Consider the following 18,245-nt stretch of genomic DNA (forward strand, 5'->3'; position numbering starts at 1 on the left):
TACAAAGATAATAGGATGCAGACACTGAGAGCACAGAGGAACTTGATCCCAATAGGTATGCAGCGTATCCAACAAAGTCTATATAACGGTATGTGTGGCGCTGCTTGGTAGAGACTTGCTCAGCACAGATATGCAGGCCAATAATGGATAGTCAATCACAGTTATGCATATAATGACTGAGTAGTACGGTTAATTCCAAACAGGTATGCAGCGTAACAATAACAGTCTATAGCAGGTATGGATACCACTGATGAGCGTGGAAACTTGTCCTAGTCGATATGCAGAGTAAACGTAGAAAGTCAATAACAGATAGGCATACCGCTATTCAGTAGAACAGTCTGTCCACAGGGAGATGCAGGAACTGCAGAGACGCTGGACGGCAGAGATGAGTGTAGGAACCACAGCTGAGGACACAAGCAGGAAACAGGAGACTATAGCAGGTATGGAAACCAGCGATGAGTAGCACAGGAAATCCACAGGAACTGAAGACACTAGTAGTACACAGGAGATAGTAGCGGGTATGTAAACCAGCGATGAGTAGATCAGGAATCAGCAGGAAACTGAAGACACTAGTAGAACACAGGGAACACCTTCAGAGACTCACAGGGAATGAGACTCCAAGATCAGGCAATGAAGTAATGCACACAGGCGCCTTAAATAGGGAGTTGCCTGATCAACCAATCTGGATTAAAAGCAACAGTCACAAGAGTTCTTGGGAGCTGCGCATGCGCAGTCCATTAGGATGGCGGACGGCTGCGGTTTAGGACAGGTGCCGGCAGGAAGGCTAGGGAGCCAAGCACCAGCGCAGAGGCACTCACGGTCCGGTGAGTGACAATTGTAAGCTTGCGAGCAGGGTTCTCTTACCTCTCTGTCTGTATGTATTACCCAGTATTGTTTTATTAATGTTTGTTCCCAATTGTAAAGCGCTACGGAATTTGCTGGAGCTATATAAATAAATGATGATGATGATGATGATGAATTGAATAGTCTTGCTGTTTTCCGGCTGGAAAGTAGCTGCTCTGAAAAGGTGCTACTTCCTGTCTGGCACATAAATGCTCCTTCTCATATTTCACTAATAGACACATACATACACAGTGACACACATTTATACACAGACACATATAGATGCACACATACACACACAAGCTTACCTGCATACGCACACAGACATACATGCATACAAGCACACAAACATGTGCATATATACATGCATGATAACAAAGAGACACAGGAAATGCCGCCGCTTCACATTGACGTCATTTTATATAGTGACATTGGAAATTCCGTATTTAAAGCGCAAATGCCAGGTCCTGGCACCTAACCCTATCCTAATCCTAACCCTAACCCTTAGATTAAATTGTCCATTTTCCGGATCCAGGCATTGCCACTTTAAATACGGAAATCCCTATGCCGCTTATATGACGTAAACGTGAAGCGCCAGCATATCCTGTATTCGAAATTAACGGCAGACCGGTCGAAGATCTTCTGTGTCTCATTTATAGTAAGTCTACATTTTATTCATGTCGCACTGATACTATGCGGAATTCTTTTGTCTATATATTGTGTGTCGGAATAACCAGCATCGCAAATAACGAGTACCACCGCTTGTGTACTGTGTCACTCCGATCTTAGCACACCATTTATGTAGGCACAAATTGTTACTGTTGCACTTAAATTATAAAACATTAAGTAAGACTTAGAAACAATTCTTTAGCAAGGACAGATGTTGCAAGTCTTCCTGCTCCTTTTAGATTGTAACTCGTCCTGAACATTCCGAAGTGTCTTAATGTCTCCGGTGTTCAATCCATTCTGGATCCAGCTGCAAACTGTGGGTTGCTGACTCCTGTTTATTTCCATTCACAAACCCCTCCTCTGCCATCACATGACAGGCTGGGAGCTGCAGCTGTGTCTGAGTGGCAGATTGACTCTGTGTGTGTGTCTGGCAGCCATTTCTGTTTTGCCAACCAGAGAGTTTGTGAAAAGGAGACAATGGGCCTGATTCATTAAGGATCTTAAATTTTAGTCTCCTTGACAAAACCATGTTACACTGCAAGGGGTGCAAATTAGTATTCTGTTTTGCACATAAGTTAAATACTGACTGTTTTTTCATGTAACACACAAATATCAACTTAAAATTTCAGTGTACAAATAAGCTATCAAGTATTTGTGTGTTACATGAAAAAACAGTCAGTATTTAACTTATGTGCAAAACAGAAAACTCATTTTCACCCCTTGCATTGTAACATGGTTTTGTCCAGGAGACTGAAATAAGGATCCTCTTCATTTAAGATCCTTAATGAATCAGGCCCAATGTTTTCAAGGAGGAAAGCTAGAATACATGCTTAAGAGGTAATTAACTCGCTATTTCAACAAAAACAAAAACTAATTTATGTTCCAAGTGTTATTGCTGCATTAAGTATTATCTAGATACAGGAAAACGAAAATCAAGTGGGAGTAAAAAAGATTCAGGTACATTTTTTCGGTAAAAAATTTATAAATGATGTCACAATCTAAACAATTTTAAAATAAATGGGATTTTTTAATGGATATTTGATGTATAATGCTCTAATTTCCTAGTAAAACAAAAAACTGAAATAATTCTTAATTGCAAAATAAACCCTTCACTATATATATATCTACAAGTTAACCCGTGCATGATACTCATGCATTCTAGTCAAATCAAGCTACTTAAGGTGTTAAAAAGGTTCTTGTCATGCATTTGGGCCTAGCCCAGGCCTCCTCAGGGGAAGAGCGTTACTTCCCGACGCAACCCCCCTTTTGTAACGTGGTTTTGTCCACATGTCACCACCTTGTCATTTTTCTCCATCACCTTCATCTTCATCGCCACATCCTTCATCAAGCTACTTAAGGTGTTAAAAACTCCCCACTGTCACCCCCGCCAACCACCAACCACTCCCAACCGTCACTTCTCCTTCAAGAAATATATAGGTCAGTGTATAACTCTGCCCAGCAGGTGGCGCTGCAGCTTGATTTTTCACACACGCCACTAGGCATTTATATAGTAGATACCTTGCTCCTAGCTGAGTTTGATCTAATGCACAGCAGCCCGAGTGTCATACTGTGAGTGATGAACATCCAATTATCGCCCGTTCGTGCTCTATCCATTCTCTGTCTTGTTTAGATTATAATATAACAGGGACGGAGGAGAGAGGTCCTGATATCTTGTACAGCTCCAAGATACAGCAGAGTGAAGCGGATGTTCTGTACATTGTCAGTATGTTCAACACATTTCTTGTGACTTTCAACAGAATTCTATGTATGTGCCCAATGTACTATGTCTATATTTATACAACCCAAATAAAACAATATATGGGTAGAAATTGGGTACCGATGTGACCTCCAATGCCCTCATTTCCCTAGCAGAGTCCTCTGATTTCGGCACTGGAAAATCTACAGGAAACTTATCTATAAGTATAAAAATAAGGAGAGCAAAATGTGTCAGTTATATAAAAGAAACATAAAATTTAACAAATATCCTGGGTTAAGATTTATGGAAAATTATACTCCAGATGCATAGGCAAACCGAGAGGGGGTTTTCTAGTGCCTAGAAACCCCCCTCAAAGCCTGGGGCACTGTATAATTGAGGTGGCTGGACACTGCTCCCACTTCACACGGCTCTGCTTGAAAAGGGAGAGCTGCGTGCACCTAACAGTAGAGCACGCAGCATTGCCCATGTATATTATGGGGATAGGAAGAGTTGGAGAACAGCCAAGCACTGTCTAATATTATAGCTACGCCCACATGCATGCTGGTCACGCCCACTGTTGGTGTGGTGTGGAAACCCCCCTCTACAAATCCTGCGTTTGCCCCTGGGATGCAAGTATAAACCCTAAACTGTGATAAAATTGTAACCAATGACTAGAGATCCCTGAATAAATTTGGCAAGGTTCTATTGGACGGATTTTGGTATTTTTCCGGGTACCATATTTGCCTATGGCTCCCGTGTGTCCTGATTTTCCCCAGGACAGTCCCCTTTTTCAACCAAAAATCTTTAACGTATAATACTTATTTTCCCACAGTTGAAACTCCTGATGACCCTAATTAAGAAACGAAGAAGGAATAGGTTCACATAACTGTTTTACCTTATTTGGGATCTGAAAGAAAGTAAAGGGTGGATATTGTCGCTCGAAATTCGGGGCTAGTTTTTCATTTCAGAATTAAGGAAGCCTCAAACTTGGGGGGAAATGTGCCTAAGGTGAGAGGTTGAAGGGAGCGATGGTTACTTTTCATTTAGTTTTCAATGTTTTTTTTCTTTATCAGCTTATCTTTTTAACCTTTTGATATGTACTGTAAGTTTACAGGGGTCAGTCTCCGTTTTCTCGAAACTATCTCCATATCTGTCCCCTTTTCCGACAGCATGAAGCAACTTTTCTCCAAATAGTCGATCAGTGCCCTTACTGTCGAGTGACAATGGACCAATAGGAACTTGACAACTAATGATATCACCTGTGTCAAGGTTCCGGAACTCGTCTACGAATGTTGGTTCAGCCCACAAACTGGTTGCCTACATCAGGCCGACAACCCCGTTAAACTCTTGGTAAGAAAAACTAGGAGCTCAGTGTTCAATGAATATATCATTTTGCCAAAGAGCAGCTTATACCAAGTTCAACACCATCTCTATTATTCCTGTGAGAAAACGTTTTGTAATTTTGTTTGCTTATTGGATGATATCTTTGGAGGAAGTTGGCTGCCGTCCATCCGTCTGCACTATCTGAAGAGATTAGCCGCTTTCTCTCGGATATGCCAAGTATGTCATGAGCCGAATTAGCTGCTCATGGAGCAGGAAATGATGTCAGAGCTACGTCAAGGATTGCCACACTTGTATACCTGCACTTACGTATATTTTAATCGTACGTGCTTCATTGTAAAGTTAAACTGTCATCAGAATCCATTTTTAATAGTTGAATAGGACTGAACTTTGTAAATACATTTTTAACAAAACTATTACAATTTTAATATATTGATTTTAGTGCTATGATACTCCTCCTTCCTTTTATAATCTGCAGTTTTTTACTGATTATATTATTTGATTTAAGAAATAACTGAAATACAGGAATTTTAGATTTTTATTACTCAGCAAGTCGACCATTTGTCGCTGTCACTGTCCCGACGAGCTATCTTTGAAAAACACCGTCGAAGATCTATTTTTTATCACAGTGATCGGCATCTATAAAACATATTACCTTTAGTTGAAATTGGGAGCTATATGATCAAACTTTCTATAAAGGAAAAAAGTGTTGTTGCCAATAGCAACCAATCCGATTCTAGCTACTGTATCATATTCTAGAATGTATTAGATAAAAGAAAGCTACAATCCGACTGGTTGCTATGGGCAACACCTCTATTTCCTTTTTAGGAGGTTTGAAAAATCTATACCTAAGGCTGGGAAGACACTGGAGCGTTTTCGTCCAATAATCGGGCAAATCAGCCGACATACAACCGTTCCGTCGGAAGTCGGGTTAGTGTGTATAGTAATATGATAGTCGAAAGTCGTTCCAAAGTGTGGACTGTCGGCTCATTTGGTTGGTCGTACTGTTTAATATTTTCCGACCAATCAACGGCCGATCATGTAATGTGTATGCACTCATGCTCACGATCTCCAGAGAGTTTACAGAGTCCAGGTCTTTTTAGCCGATGCTAGCGATGAATGTCCCGGTGACTAAATGTAGAGAGTGCTGTAGAAGGAATAATTCATTTGTTCTTTTTGGGACAGAATGGTTTGTTTCAGAGTCACAGAACCTAATGAAATTCGTGGATAACTATAACAAGATGGTTTTAATCAGTGTGACAATGTGACAATAATGAATGAATGAATATTGTGCCGTCACTCTCTGAAGACTAGAGGACCAGATGAAGGACCAGATGAAGAGCACAGATCTGAAGGTAAATCATGTCAGTGTGTATGGATGAATCGCCAGACTGATCGGACCGTCAGTCGTAGGTACAATCGTTTGAGATAACACGTCGGTCGGAAGATTCTTCAGTGTGTACCTAACCTTAGCCTTCTCTCCAGTCTATACAGCAAGTGATATAATAGCTCATCGCATTTACTTGTTTTCTCTGCAGAAAAGTTGAGTCTAAGGGGGGAAATCAATTGTTAAAATATCTGCGTGAGCTGCCTCCGGGATCCACCCTGAGACACCTCTGGCGGATATTTTATTACAGAAGTAACGCTGATTTCTGCTTGCACCCCATCCGCGTTACTTTTTAGCGTAGTGACGGTAAAAAGCATGTCTGCCATGTTCTTACGAACATCGCGGACAATTGAATTCCCCCCTACATGTTTTAAAGCTAGTGACGCTGTAGGAATACAGCACTTTCTTTTTTGTCTGTGGTAAATTTGAATGAAATTTAAATTTGCTTCAGAACAAACAAACTAATTATTCCTTCTACAGCACTCTCTACATTTCAGATCAGATTGTACAGATCAGATTGCACAGATCTGATCATTTTGTATGTGGCCAGATTCTCTGATAATAAACAGCCAAATGCATTGAGGTCTGCAGAAGATTATATACGCACACTGAAGCAGTCAACTGCTGGACCCTTCGATATGGACCTTACACCATTAATCATGTTTGAAAGAAAATTTCTTCAAATAATTCAGGGCTGTTAATTGCAATAGTAAATTAAGTGGAAGTTCAGGAGCTGAGCATTTTGAGGTGGAAGGGGTCATGCTGGAGAGCAAACATTTGGACCTACCCAATAAAATCAGACAGAGATGTGATAAGGCAGATCCAATTGTTTTAGCAGGAAATTTCAAGTAACCTGGTGAAAATTCTGTGTATCTGCGGGCTGGGGACGAGAGCTCCATGCTGACTAGTCCAGGACAGACAATAAAGAGCTTGATTTAGAATTAGGAGCAAATCCAGTTACTGGGTGTAAAATTTGCACCTGGAAAGATCATTTTGCGCTTAGGGGGGCGAAGGGGTTGTACAATCTGATTTAGTGAGGGGTGCGTGGTCTACAACAGCTGCATGTTCGCCAGCATGTGTTTGCAGCATGCCTTATTAAGTGGTTAGCACTTCTGCCTCACAGCGCTGGGGTCATGAGTTCAATTCCCGACCATAGCCTAATCTGTGTGGGTTTCCTCTAGGTGCTCCAGTTTCCTCCCACACTCCAAAAACATACTGGTAGGTTAATTGGCTGCTATCAAAATTTACCCTAGTCTCTCTCTCTCTCTCTCTCTCTGTTTGTGTGTGTGTTAGGGAATTTAGACTGTAAGCTCTAATGGCTCAGGGACTGATGTGAATGAGTTCTCTGTACAACACTGCGGAATTAATGGCGCTATATAAATAAATGGTGAGGATGATGATGATTCTTTGCTCTGCCTACCAAAATATGCTGCATTTACACCCCTTACAGTTGACCACAGTTTGCTCGTTGACACCCAGGCAAAATACACACCTAATTCTACATTAGCCCAAAATAGTGAGCACATGTTGGGCAAGCATAGGCTTTTATTTATTTTTTATGGGGCTTTTAAGTAGTGTTACATTGTAAACACTGCATGGGTAACTTGCACCTGCTGAATACAAACACGCGTGACCTGGTTACATAAAGCTGTTGACCCGCGACTGAACCCTCGAGGTGTATTATGTACATGGAAACCGATTACCACAGGAAACCGCAATCTCACTAAACCACCACCAGTCACATGACATGTCAATTATTTTTGACAATTGTTTCCTTAGATCAAGTGCAGTGTGCTTATGCCGTGAGTGTCACCTGTCAGTCAACTTACTGACAGTGGATTACAAATAAGGATCATTTTATGTCAGTGGGGAAAGAACAGGGATTTTTGTTGTAATCAGATAATAGATCCCACATCTGTAATCTGCAGATTATTAGTTTATGAACTTCTGTAAAGAACTACAACTTTGTTCTCCTCCAACATCCACTTCACAGATACAGATAACTACTTAATGAATGGAAATGGGTAAATGAGGTATACAAAGTATATTGAAAGCAGATGCTTCCATATGTTGGGAAAGCCCAGGTGTACGATATTTATTTACCAAGGCTAGGGGAGAGGCTTTAGGAAAGTGGTGATTGTTGAGGCATGCAGGCACAAACTAATATTTCATCTAGAACATTGGCTAAGAGGATTTAATCGTGCAGAGCGACGAAATCAGGGTCACCTATGGGGAAATTACATTCTGGAGCCGCATTTTCCAACATCACTAACAAATCACTAACTGACAGAGTTTCTGGAGGAAGAATGATGTCACATCTCTCCAATAAAGTTACAGACGCAATCTATGCCAAAGTGGACAGAACCAATTGACAGTTTTCTGGCGTATTCTATTCTGACCATGCATGGCTCGTTCTATTCTGACAGTGTGTGGGGCATTCTATTCTGATGGTGTGTGGTACATTCTATTCTGACGGTGTGTGGTGCATTCTTGTCACGGTCTTCTGAATTTCTTGATCCGATTCGGGACCCTTGGGCCTAGCTGGAGCAGGACTGAAACAGAAACTAGCAGCCTGGATAATCTTCCTGCTCATGTTCTTGCTGAATGTAAAATATAGCAGGAGAATGAGCAATTCTGGAAATGCTGACAGGAGCACTGCACTTTAGTTATGCAGACAGGAGCACTGCACTTTAGTTATGCAGACAGGAACACTGCACTTTAGTTATGCAGACAGGAACACTGGAACCAGGAGCCAAGAACTATCCTCTGGAGAGAAGTGTGTTGTTCTGGCAATGAACAGATCACAGCAGCAGGTTTAAATAGGATGTCCCAAACAACTATTGGCTGATCAGTTCATGTGATCACAGCTTCTGAATCTGGTTGGTTTGGAATGATCACCTGACTGCATCCAAGATGGCCGCGCCCATGCAGCAGAAAAAACAGTATGTGTTTGTTTACAAACGGAGGAGTGGAGAACGGGACTGCTGCAGATGACCAGAAGGGACCCAGGTAGCCGTGATATGACAGCGGCGGATGAGGTAAGTGCGGCTAAAATCCCGATTTGTGACAATTCTATTCTGGCAGTGTGTGGTGCATTCTATTCTGATGGTGTGTGGTACATTCTATTCTGACAGTGTGTGGTGCATTCTATTCTGACAGTGTGTGGTGCATTCTATTCTGACAGTGTGTGGTGCATTCTAATCTGACAGTGTGTGGTTCATTCTATTCTGACAGTGTGTGGTGCATTCTAATCTGACAGTATGTGGTTTATTCTATTCTGACAGTGTGTGGTTCATTCTAATCTGACAGCATGTGGTGCATTCTATTCTGACAGTGTGTGGTTTATTCTATTCTGACAGTGTGTGGTGCATTCTAATCTGACTATGTGTGGTGCATTTTATTCTGACAGTGTGTGGTGCATTCTATTCGGATGGTGTGTGGTGCATTCTAATCTGACCGTGTGTGGTGCATTCTATTCTGACAGTGTGTGGTTCATTATATTGTAATAGTTTGTGGTGCATTCTGTTCTGACAGTGTGTGGTGCATTCTATTTGGATGGTGTGTGATGCATTCTAATCTGACAGTGTGTGGTTCATTCTATTATGACAGTGTGTGGTGTATACTAATCTGACAGTGTGTGCTGCATTCTAATCTGACAGTGTGTGGTGAATTCTATTCTGTCAGTGTCTGGTGCATTCTATTCTAACAGTGTGTGGTGCATTCTATTCTGACAGCGTGTGCTGCATTATATTCTTATGCTGTGTGGTTCATTCTATTCTGACAACGCGTGCTGCATTCTAATCTGACAGCGTGTGGTGCATTATAATCTGCCAATGTGTGGTGCATTCTATTCTGACAGTGTGTGGTGCATTCTATTGTGATAGTTTGTGGTGCATTATATTCTTACAGTGTGTGGTACATTCAATTATGATAGTTTGTGATGCATTCTATTCTGACAGTGTGTGGTGAATTTTATTATGATAGTTTGTGGTGCATTCTATTCTGACAGTGCATGGTGCATTCTATTGTAATAGTTTGTGGTGCATTCTATTCTGACAGTGTGTGGTGCATTCTATTATGATAGTTTGTGGTGCATTCAATTCTAACAGTGCATGGTGCATTCTATTGTAATAGTTTGTGCTGCATCCTATTCGGACGGTGTGTGGTGCATGTAAACAATCCTTCTAAAATAGGCTTTGCCTGGGGAAGCTCTCACAGGAGGCTGTTGGCAAAGGCAATCGCGAGCGACACAAAGCGATAGATATTGCCTACTTTGCGGCTTGGTAAATAGGGAGAAAACACAAGTTTTCACCAGATTTATGACTTCTCTACTTATGATAAATAGACCCGTTAGTCTTAAAACCTTTTATCTCCTGACATCTGCGGCTCTATAGGTTCATTTACCAGATCAACAGAATAATCAGGGACACCAATACAAAATGCATCCTGCACGGTGGTGCTGACTGAGGACAGCCCGGCTTCATGTGTTATTACAAGTGTCCCCGATGAGTCAGATGATTTAATGTTATATAAACTATTATGGGAACTCTCACCCTCACTACTATAATCAGATCAAATACATCTGCTTCCCATGAGATTGCACAGTATTGGTTTACAGCCTTTCAACTAGGAAACTCTATAAACATATATTGTGAAAGCAATTATTTGCAAATAACATTTATGTACCATAAAATGTCATGGGATGATGGGAGTTGTAGTTCAGCAACATCAGTGGGTGGGTGAGTTGTCTGGTGCACGGTTACTGCAGTCATCATCCATCCTGCAAGAGGTTAATAGCTGAGCTACGTCTATAGCCCTCCAATAGCCCAGCCTCCCATCCACACAGTGCAGTGACAGCAGCCTGGCACTAACATACAACTTACACTGCTCCATCTGCTGAGCAGCAGGAGGACTGTATCCCACAGCCAGAGACCAGGCAGCTGCACAGGGAGACCGTCACTTCTACACAGGGTGCAGATGAGGAATTCTTCTGTCATCAGCAGGAAAAACCAAACTGTCCACTGGGAAAGTCCTGTAAGTTACTTATATGTTTATAGATTGTTTTGTATCTGTTTTTACTAATATTTAAGTACCAATCTAGCAGAGCAGTCCTGTTAGGTTCACTTGAGAATTATGGACCCACTACTTGCAATCTTCATGCGATAGTTTTACTAACGTGGGTGTGTTTATTTGTGTGTAAATGTTTGTGTATGTGTGTGTATTTTGTATTTATGTGTGTACATGTGTTTTCATGTGTGTACATGTGTATTTATGTGTGTACATGTGTACCTGTGGGTGTACATGCGTATATATGTGTTTCTGTATGTGTGTGTACATGTGTATGCGTGCATGCTTGTGTGTTTGTATTTTGTATGTATGTGTGTGTACATGTGCATATGAGTGTGTCTGTGTGTACATGTGCATATGTGTGTATCTGTATGTGTGTGTATATATATATATATATATATATATATATATATAGATAGATAGATAGATAGATAGACAGACAGATATATATATGTATATATATATATATATATATATATATATATAAATATTAATATATATCTATATGTGTGTGTGTGTGTGTGTGTGCGCATGCAGTCACACATACCCAGGGGCAGTTGAGTGCTATGAAGGTTTCCCTCTAAAAGTTTTGGTCCCTGACAATGTCCTTAGTGTTTATAATTAGCGCAAGTGTAATGTAATGTATCCTATTATCATGGCTGGCTGCAAATTGCAGAATCCGTAGCAAGTGAGCAATTATTTACAATACAATAGAATGAGATAGGACAGATCTCACTTGAAACGGTCCTTCTGCCAAAGGAAATCTGTAACTCAGAATCTTGGTTTTCCCAATTTAAAGACTCCTGATGCAGCTGGAGTAAGACAAATAGAGACATATATATCACCTATTTCTGCATTATCACTTTGCCCAGGGGTCACGTTACATTAGTGGTGCTTTATATCTGCATAGAATGTGTTTCCCCCGAACCCTATAGTCAAGTGTTAGACATTTTGTTATAAACATTGTAGGGATCAATATATGATCAATACAATGTCCTTTAGGCATTAACTCTGGAGAGATTCATAAACAATTGATCTCTGGGTGGCTGCAACGGTTTGACAAGCCTCACTGCATCGTGCAAATACAATGCTTTGCTAAGTGCCCAAACAACAAGACAGTATATTAAGCCTTACTTCAACTGACCAGTATCGCTGTGGTATCTGTGTATCGCAGAGCTGCCTCGGCAAGAGTTGAAAAGATAAATCGTGGCTATAGGTAGTTTTGTAGAAAACAAGCCCTAAGGCCATGTATTAGTAAATTGAGCTGATTGATATTCGTGAGTCAGTTTGTGTTAAAATCTTCTATAAATCCGGATTTGAACTGTGAGTTCGAAATTTGCAACTCGCATTCGATGATTTGCAGTTCACGTTATAATTAGTGTTCATTTTTTTTTAAAAATAAAAAAAAAAAAACAAAAACAACAAACATTGGAACAGATTTTTTTATTAAGAGAAATTATTAGCACTTTTTTTTAAAATTGAACTGCAAACTACAACCAGTTTCCAAGTTCGCCGTTTGAGGTTCGCCATTCACAAAAAGAGACAACTGTATTCACTCATTACACACCTGGTTTCCATTATCGGCATGACGTCATGATTCACGTCATCACGGCCCCACCCCCTGCTGCGCATTACTGCAATTTGCATCATCGCGCAACGGGGTACAAGGTGATGATGGCACGATTCACAGCAAAACACTTCAGCCCCGCCCACTTTGCAAAAAGATCAGGCGGGAACCAGCAGGATGACCTACTCCTCTGGAAGTCTACCATAAATTCAGGAGTCTCCCAGTCATTCTGGGACGATAGGCAAATACGAATCTTTTCCGGGGAACTATGAATTTTTGATGGATTTAATTCAGAAATCTATACACTCAGTTTCTGTAAGAAAAATAATAATCATTTGCCCCTATGGGACTGACGCATCTTGTAACCTCACTCTTAGGGGTAAATGTTTTAAGCTGCAAGTTTCCGGCAGGTTTGAAAAGTGGAGATGTTGCCTATAGCAACTAGTTTCTAGCTATCATTTTGTAGAATGTACCAAATAAATGATAACTGGAATCTGATGCTATAGGCAACATCTCCACTTTTTTTAAACCCGCAGGAAACTCTCAGCTTGATACAATTACCCCTTAATTTTGGACATGATGGCATTCTATGGTACTGCATATAAAACTGTTATCTATATTTCTATATATCCTTAGGGGGGTATACAATTGTCGGCGGGATTGCCAAATATCCCGCGATCTGCGCACGATTACCGATATTACGGTAATCGTGCGCGGAAAAACATGTAATACGGTAATTTACTCGCTGGATTTCAGTTCGCAGCTCCCTGAGCCGTGAGCTGAAATCCAGCTAGAAATTACCGTATTACATGTATTAGTTTTCCCGCGGCGGGATTTTCGGCGGTCCCGCCGACAATTGAATATGCCCCTTAGAGTCTCAGTGATATGTGGTGTTTTAAGTGTTTATTAGATGCTGGCATTTCCTACTTGAGATGAGGATGCAGTCAGTTGATAAGAGAACTAGGATGTTTGTTGTGTCGCTCATTCTTTGTAGATAGCGTGCCAAGCGGAAAGTTTACACAGTGCCACTAAGTGCTTCTCTGCAAGAGGTTTGTGTGTAAACTGTGCACGCCAAAAAACGGGTCACCAGAAATGTTACCGACTGGCTGTTAGGTGAACGAGCTGGACGCAGCAGAGGTACTCACAGACGGTCCTGCCAGCGACAAGATGGAGATCATCCAGTTTTAATTCCTAGCACTTAATCCTCTCTCTACCCAGTAATACTTTTAATATAGTACATATGTTGTCCAGATCACTCAGGGAAAGAGAAAACATGTTAAAGAACACTAATGTGCTGTAATCTATTAACAACCAATCAGGCTTTGGCTTTAATTAGTCTAAATTGGATTAGCAAAGACTATATCTCATTAGTTGGTATAGGGTTCAGAAAGTGTGTACTTTTTCAGCATTAATGTCGAGGCTCCCTTACAGTGTATCTGTGATGGATAGTCCCTTTGTAATGGGAACCAAGAAAGGGTTAGGGTATGGGGTAGAATACTGTCTGCTTTGATTTGTAAGCTTTGCATTGTACCGAGTGTAGTGGGGTCACTAGAATAAGTTCTGCTTTTTTATTAAATAGAGGGGTCACGAGGATAAGGGTGTGCTGGTAGGAGAAATTGACAGCATGGAGCAGTTTCTTCCTATTGGACCTCATGGTAACCCCTCGCTTTAGACTGCGAATACAATTCCAGTTGTGCCTAGCGCTTCAGAGCATCGGTGAACTGGACATACCTTCCAACATTCTGACCATCGGGTGCACCTGAATTCTACAGGTTGTCTCTGTTTGGTTTAATAACTACTATAGCTTCATATGCACTAGCAGACATAAGCCAGCTCATATGTAGACAGAAGTGCAGGAGAGAAAATCAGGCACTAAATCACTGTAGTAAAATCTGTAAATGATATTTGAAAAGGGCAACATATTGTAAATAAGTATTTTAAGAGGGTATAAATTAATTGTTCGTGGGCCAGGTTCCATCAACCAACACCTCCCAATTTTCCTTCTACTGAAGTCAAATGTTCCAGTCCCAATTACCTTACAATTTTCCTCTTTATCGGGTCGGATGTATAGATTTTTTTTAACAAACTCATAGTTCGGCAATTCAGTTAGCCGCGAATATCGATTTTTGCCAAGTGTTGACATTGGGAATTTGTTGCACAATTCTATTAAATGCTTCGCTCTGCATATATAGCACGTAAAATTTGTTATTTGGCAAAACAGTGGCAGGAATATTGTGGCAGTCTGTGAATTCCGTGAAAAAAACAGATTGTTTTTAAAAGGGCGCATATTTGAAAAGGACATTACAATATATAGGGTTTGGTTTACATTTTTTAGTCAAACATCAGATTATTGTTTGAAGACAGGTAATTTATTCACGAAAAATTGCAAATTATAAAATTTACCATAATTCCGTCGTTGTGGCAGCTGGATGATACCGCCACAGAGTCCCTTCAATTGTTCAGCTTTCTTCCAGCTGGGAGTCTCCCGGAGGGTAAGTTAGAGCTGAGAAGAGTGTGGGGTGGTGATGTGGGCCACAGCATCATTATTTGAGGAGTTGCCAAGCGGTATTGGCACTATAGCAATTAGTGCTGACCTTGGCGAGTCACATGGGGACTAGAATCTATAAAGACTCCAGCGTCCCATTCAGGAGACTGGGGTATGACAGCCAGAGACCCGTGACTTAGAAGAGGAGGTCCCAGGATTCCCCAGCATTCTGGGGAGTGGCTGATTGCTACATGGACCAGACAAAACTCAGAGAGAAGAGACCCTATTGCTGCAGAGAGGCATCTGTGAGCGTGACCCAGGAGGGGTCGAATGCTGCCTAGAGTGCTCAGAGCCCAAGGGTTATTACCCCTGCAGAGGAGGAGTGAGTTAAAAGGCTGAGAGTACACTGAAGATAGAGTGTAGAGCCTAGGCCATGTAAGCCAAGTGTATGATATCATCCCCACAGAGGAGGGATAAACAGCACTTGACAGTGTCAGGGCTGCATAAGAGAATCTGCACTGAATGAGGGAAACGTTTTACCTGTAAAAGGAGTGAAGCTACACCAAGGGCCTGATTCATTAAGGCACATAAATGCCGATACATGATATATTTTGTATAAAATCGCTCTGCGCATGCCCAAAAATGAACCATACGCCAAAGGACGCAGCAACGTCCAATTTTCCAAGGAACGCCGTCACTCCGTTCAACTCCTCCCATCAACTAGTGCAAACTTCCGCTCCTCCGCAAATGCCGGCACCTTGCTCCGAAAACCTATACACTTTCTAAACTTAGGCGCACTTACCAAATCAAAGCTCGTGTCTTCGGCAAGGGTTTATGCTGTTCCTCTGCCATATTGCACTAACACCTAATGCTAGACAGCACTCCATTTTTCAAATACTATATAGACAGGGAGTGCACCAGGAGAGGTGGGGTTCCACAACAATTGTGCTGTACCTCGATATCTGTGAGGGTAACCCCTCATGTGCATCCAGATGTAGCCTCACTTAGTTTACTTTTTGTTTTAACATATTAATATTTGAAAAATAAACAATAGACCATTTTTGTCAAATAAATATTTAATGCCACTTTTCTTTAAAACCACTTTAGAGAGATTTCAACCTTGGGAGCAGCTTTGAAACGTATCACGAAATGACCTTGAGAGAATTGTAGGCTGATATAGGCTTTATGTGAACATGTTTATCACTTATATTAACAATATATATATATATTTGTGGTTACAGAAGATAGAATAAAAACAAATAGTGTGAATATAACCTGCACTAATTATTTGAAGGAGTTAAAATGATAACTAACAGGCTTGTGTGCACAAATCACTTCAACAAAAAAGACAACTGCTAAGAGTTTGTCTTGGACTCGACAGCGTCAGATTTACCATACGGGTTTATTTAATTAGCTTTAAAGCCATGCTTGCCTACTTATTAGAGCAAGGGTTAAGTGCGTTGGGCATAGCAATGGGATTCGAGCCTTTACGGTCCCACCCTCAATGCCCAACGACGCTATCGCCTTATTGAGCAGCGGGAGGCGGTGCCAAGATGACGAGGTGAAACCTGAGGGCGCTAATCGTGTTATTAAAGCCCCGTTGCTCACTGATTTAATCACCTCACCCCACCCCAGGCCACTCTTTCACTGCTGCAAAGCCTGGAGAATTTTGATCCCAGGCAAAACTACAATCAGTTTTGCCAGGAAGCTGATTGGATGAGCCGAAATACCTTAGGTGTCATTGCCTACACGAAAGTAACTAGGGCAACTATGATGTATATATCAGGGTAGACCGTTCTGTTGCCAATTGAAGCCAATGAGTAGCCAATTAATCGTTAGAACACAATACTATAACCTGCTATAGAGACAGCAACAAAATATTCTTTGGAGACATTTATAAAAAAACTAATACACATTTTCTAAATTGTACAAGAAAAATAACTTGTCTAATGGGTTGCTATGAGTTACAGCATCTTTTCCCAATGCACCAGGTTTCATATGAGCTAAGTATATGAAACCAAGTTCACATGTGCGAATTACACACAAGTGATTCCAGTTCCATGTGATGTACATTTTGCGCAATGTCATTTCCCAGCTGCAGTGAAACCATAATAGTGATTTATGTGAAGTAGTTTGACATGCAGTCGGTGCATAGTCACAGGTATTTCTCTTTGTTTATCTGTTTCCATGGCGATAGAATGTGTTGCACGATTTAAGAATCTTCATATAATCGCCGGGGTTTGTACTGTAGGTGAATCGTCTGTTTCGTTTTAAAACTATTTGACTAATCCTATGTCTGAACGTGAATTGGCAACTTCCATTGCTTGCATTTCCAAACTGCTTTACTGTCATATGCGACCTCAGAGGAATAACAGATAATAGGGTACGAAGGACGCAGGAAAGAAATTTTATGTCCATTCACTGTGAAGCGATAATAAGAAATCAATTTAATCTGAGACAGTTGACAGTGATGGTTATGTTATAAGTATTATGTCATTCTGTGGTTTTTAAAGGTTATAAAGCAAATATCCAGAGGCAAGAAAGATAAAGGATGATTAGAAATCAATAAGTGCTGTTTGCTTATCCTCCAACTGTGACATTTTGACAAGTAGCTCCCTTTCCTGTAGTTTTTCACAGTAAAATGCAAATATACTTTTTTTCTTGTATAGTAATCATAATTGAAGTGAGCTCTGATATTTGCGTCCTGACGTGGTTAATGGGAAGGACTTGTTTTAAAGCAAGCTAAAAGAGGATGATAGTAATCTTTAGGTTGTTCTAGGACATATCACATAGTGACGTAGTTCTTGCTCTACAAAGTCCCCAGCTTAACTCTTTGTTAAAGTTATTACTCTATAACGTTACTATGTTTTATTCTATTTTCTTATTCTACATTGTACTATCTTACCATATTACTTTGCTATATAGTCCATAGGTTCAGTATCTAACCACACAGCTTTTAATGTCTAGACATGACAACCTAGCTTCCAGGGTCTGCACCTGGTCACCACAGTATCTGGACCTGACCACCGATCACTCGGTACCTGGACCTGAACACCTATCGCTCGGTATCTAGACCTGACCACCGATCACTCGGTATCTGGACCTGACCAATGATAACTTGGTATCTGGACCTGACCACCGATCACTCGGTACCTGGACCTGACCACCTATCGCTCGGTATCTGGACCTG

The 18,245-nt window shown here is 41.0% G+C and overlaps 1 protein-coding gene across 1 annotated transcript in view; it reads left to right on the plus strand.

Annotated features, from left to right (window-relative positions):
* Positions 1-10,788: 10,788 nt before the first annotated feature.
* Positions 10,789-18,245, plus strand: part of LOC142107711 (free fatty acid receptor 2-like) — a 38,092-nt gene continuing 30,635 nt past the window's right edge. The window contains exon 1 of the mRNA XM_075191301.1: positions 10,789-10,970. The gene's annotated coding sequence lies outside the window, so the exon portion shown is untranslated. The remainder of the gene's footprint in view (positions 10,971-18,245) is intronic.

The sequence above is a fragment of the Mixophyes fleayi genome, chromosome 11, assembly GCF_038048845.1.
Source record: "Mixophyes fleayi isolate aMixFle1 chromosome 11, aMixFle1.hap1, whole genome shotgun sequence".
Lineage (NCBI taxonomy): Eukaryota > Metazoa > Chordata > Amphibia > Anura > Limnodynastidae > Mixophyes > Mixophyes fleayi.